Here is a 4,624-nt window from a genome sequence, read left to right on the forward strand (position 1 = left end):
TGCCGCAGTCTCTTTTTTGGTTACTTTGTGGAGGGCAGAATCAAACACCTACTCAAAATTTGGTTTGAATATAGAGACTGATGACATCACAGCTGTGCCAACAGGGTACAAAAGGGTTGTATCCATACAATAAGGCTTCTAAGGAGAGAAGGCGGGTTCCCAAGAAGGTACAAAAATGGCTTCAGGGAGCAGGGGGAGGAGACTAACTTGGATTCTATTGTCCTTGCGGGTGGGGCTGGGGGAAAGGTTCCATGCAGGAGTCCAGTTCGCTTGCATGGTTTGTGCCTCTTGCTGACACCAAGGCCATGGACATCGACCTTCTCATCAGCTTGCCCAGTCGTGAGAGAAAAAGGGACTTTGACGTTGTCGGTGGTCAAACATCAGAAATGGATGTCTTTATTACACTGGTCCTCATGACTCAGCATTGATCTCTTAAGTTTATTCTCATGCTTCAATCTAAGTGACTCTTCTAAAATTTAGATTATTTCATATTTCTTCTTTGCCTGTAACTCCATTGCCATATACAAAAGTCCAAGTTTCTTAATGTGGCATATGAGGTCCCTCACCCCTTATGCTCTGCTCCCACCTTCGAGTTTTCTGTTGCTATTTCCACCTTCAGACTCCATTTTCCAGCCACATTAGTTTAACTGAAACATCATGTGCCTTGTTTTCAAACTTCTGGATTTTTCTGTGTACTGTTCCCGATGTTTGAAGGACTGTTCTCTGTTCTGATCCCATATACTTCTTTTTTAATTTTTAATTTCAGGTTTATTGACGTATAATTTACATAAAATAAAATATTCACCCTTTTTAAGTGTATAGTTCAGTGAAATATGACAAACGTATAGAGTGATGCAGCTACTACAATCAAAATATAGAATGTTTCACCCATGACAAAATGTCTTCTTATGCCCCTTTGCAGTCGAAATGCCTCCCTTCCCCATTCCCAGTCCCTACTGAACTCAATTGTGTCCTTTTCCATGATACCTTATAAATGAATTATAAGGTTGGTGGTGCTTTATTTATATAACATTTTCCACTTAGCATAATGCTTGTGAGTTATGCTCAAAAGTTATTTTCCACGTATTTGAGTATATTCAATAACTTGTTCCTTTTTATTGCTGAATAAATGTGGTATAGATACACCACAATGTGTTTATCCATTGACCAGTTGATAGACATATGTGTTGTTTCCAGTTTGACAATTATTAAATAAATTTGCTATAAAGGTTGTCAAATAGGCCTTTTTAAATGGATATATATTTTCATTTTTAATATAAATATGTAGGAATGGGACTGTACATTCTATGGTGATAGTAAGTTTAATTTGATAAGAAATTGCAAAACCTTTCAAAATGGTTGTACCATTTCAAATTCCTACTGGCTATGTAAGAAATGTTCACTGACTCAAATCCTTATATAGAGATTTTTCGTCTTTAAAAAATATTTATCCATTCTGGTAGGCAGATAGTATATCTTATTGAATTTTTTAAATGCCTAATGGTGATGAGTATCTTTTTGTGTACTTATTTGCCACTAGTATATCTTGTTCGTTGATGTATCTGTTCATATATTTTTGACCATTATTTTAATTGGGTTGATGATCTTATTATTGAAATGAATTTTCAGAGTTCTTTCTATTTGTAGAGAGATCCTTTTGCTCAGATATATGTTGTGCAGGTATTTTCTCCCTGTCTGAGGATGACACCTTTTGTTTCTCCTGTTCTCCCAGCAGCAGTGGTCCTTTGCCTGCATCTGCTGCCCCACCCCAGCATTAGGAAGGTTTTGATTCTGTTCCTCCACAAGAGGCAGTGGCTTGTTCTCTCTCTTGTTCCTGCTGTTCCCTTAGAGGCTTCTTGCTTTTGCATGGTGTGTAAGAAGGAAGCATGAAATGCTGGGGAGTTTGTGTTTTTGTACGATGGAGGGAGGGAGGCATCTTTATGTCTTGTCCTGCCTCCTGTCTTTTTCAGAAGCATTAGCGAAGCCCTTGGGGAAAGCTGGAGAATAAGCGCTGATAGCTCTTATATCTGGGCTCCCGAGAATTCTAAACTCTCAGTCCAGCCTAAACTTGGCCTTCATAAATTTGTTAACAATTAATCTTTTTCATCTTTCCTGATACCATGGTGGCTGCTTCTTCCTTGCTGGCCAAATTCTTGTTGGTGGAAGAGAGGTGAGTGGAGCAGGTTATGTTGCTCAGAAAGTTCCGTGGTTGTAGGTGGGTAGGAATAGACGATGACGGGAAATAGGGGTTGTTTTTGTCTGTGTAGATATCTTGATGCGTATTTTTATATAATTCCAATAAAAGAGTAAGACTGTTCATAAAGGTCTTTGTATAATTCTGAATCTCTTATTTTACCCAGGTGAATTCTGTATTTTAAATTCTAAATCAAAAGTTTATTAAAAACTTTATTCACAGTTCACTTGCAGTTCACATTTAAATTCTAACAACTGAAAGCTAAGGATAATAAAATGCCTAGTGCAACACTTTGTTCTGTTGATATCTCAGAAATTTAGTTGTTATTGCACTAACCAAATGAACTTATACTGAAAATTGAATTTCTGTATTACATTTATATTGTATCATATATATTAAGTTTATAGTTAGTAAACAGTATATATATACAATTGTAATAATAAATTCATTCAAATGATATATAAGGTTAATTTCTCACTGAAGTCTGGTAGAAATAAATGTATTCTAAATACTGAATCAAAACTTTATTTAAAAATTCATCAACAGTTCCCGTCCTCTCTTTTCTCATGATACACAATCTTGAATTTCTTTGACTTTTAAGAATTCAGGCAATCATTAGAATATCTCATAATTTTGGATGAGTTTGAGGGATTTCCCTTCTAAATTATCAACCTCATACTAGAAGTTAGTCTCAAATATGTTTAGCAGCAGTCCACACAGATCTGTTCCTTGTTTATATAGCTGTAAAAACCAAACATTGAATAGAATATATTAAACACAGATGGTAAAGACTGATTGCATGTAGGAGTCAGCACATTTGACCTGGAAGAGAATGCAGATCATAAGCTCAGTTATCAGGACTATTGTGGAAACTCCCTTGTCATTCCAACAACTATCATTTTCTTCCTCCAGAACATCTTTCCTCCTTTATGGGCCGCATATGAGCACTGGGCAGCTACAATTTTATGTCATAAGACATTCTCCACTCATCCCAATTTTCCCCATCTTGACTTGGGTTGGACATCTGGAACTCTAATCCTGTTTGTGTCTTTATGAAAGCATCAGTAGGTGATCGAATAATGGAGTGGTGTGATAGCTTGTTTACCCAGAGTGGAGAGAGATTTGGATCCCTGAAGGCAAGCACTTCCACTGTTTTGTTTGTGGTCAGCCCTGGTTTTAGAAATGAACAGTAAAATTGGAGCACTGAATGAGAGTGTGTACTCGGCTAGACTATTAATGTGGTATTTCAATTACAACCTATGACCTTATTAAGTAATAATGACAATCCCTAATTTACAAATGAGAAGATGAAACTATGGGACTTGCCTATAGTAGGGATGGTGGAAAGGTCTTTCAGACTGTGTTCTTTCTTCTTCCATTATGGAAGAAGATAGACTACAGTTCTCCACAATAACTCAGAACTATTCAGTTTTACTGAAAATTTGGGGGCTAATTTAAAATTTATGACCTACGATCTGAGAATTCCAGACCAATCTGGTGCCTTTTCCCCACATCCACTTTCCTCTGCCTGCATATTCCACATCCTCTCTGCTGGTAGCAGAGATCTCTAATGCCTGCTTTGAGCCAGCCAGCCAGATGGTGAAATGCAACTCTCACCATGGTAAATACATGGTTTTGCTGCCTGTTGTACTGCGGCAATGTGATACCCAAAGATGTCAGTGCTGCCACTGCCACCATCAAGACCAAGCGTACCATCCAGTTTGTGGACTGGTGCCCCACTGGCTTCAAAGTTGACATTAATTACCAGCCTCCCACTGTGGTACCTGGTGGAGACCTGGCCAAAGTACAGCGAGCTGTGTGCGTGCTGAGCAACACCATAGCCATCCTGAGGCTTGGGCTCGCCTGGACCACAAGTTTGACCTGATGTATGCCAAGCGTGCCTTTTTTCACTAGTATGTGGGTAAGGGCATGAAGGAAGGTGAGTTTTCTGAGGTCTGTGAGGACACAGCTGCCCTTGAGAAGGATTATGTGGGGGTTGATGTGGATTCTGTTGAAGGAGAAAGAGAGAAATACTGAAGTCAGAATGTCACAAAGGTGCTGCTTTTACAGGGAAGATTATTCTGTTTTAAACATTGAAAAGTTGTGGTCTTGGGAGATTGGGATTGCCATATACACGTTACTAATAAGAAAAAAATATCAAATTGTACACTTTAAATATATGCAGTTTATTGTATGTCAAGTATATATCAAAAGTTCTTTAAAAATTTTTTTAAATTAAAAAAATAAATTACCTGAAAAAAATAAAATTTATGACCTAGAAAAAGAAGATTTATTTAGACTCTATATTATGTATAAGACTAGTTCAAGCAGAAAGCACATTAAGCATTTCATAGGTTGTACCCCTCATAGGTGTCTGCTCGTTAAGGCTCATTGTGCCTCAGGTTTTATCTCGCCTGATCTGGGAGAATA

The 4,624-nt window shown here is 37.8% G+C and overlaps 1 pseudogene; it reads left to right on the top strand.

Annotated features, from left to right (window-relative positions):
* Nucleotides 1-251: 251 nt before the first annotated feature.
* Nucleotides 252-4,231, top strand: LOC130848866 (tubulin alpha chain-like; annotated as a pseudogene).
* Nucleotides 4,232-4,624: the final 393 nt, after the last annotated feature.

Source organism: Hippopotamus amphibius, chromosome 3 (genome assembly GCF_030028045.1).
Source record: "Hippopotamus amphibius kiboko isolate mHipAmp2 chromosome 3, mHipAmp2.hap2, whole genome shotgun sequence".
Taxonomy (NCBI): Eukaryota; Metazoa; Chordata; class Mammalia; order Artiodactyla; family Hippopotamidae; genus Hippopotamus; species Hippopotamus amphibius.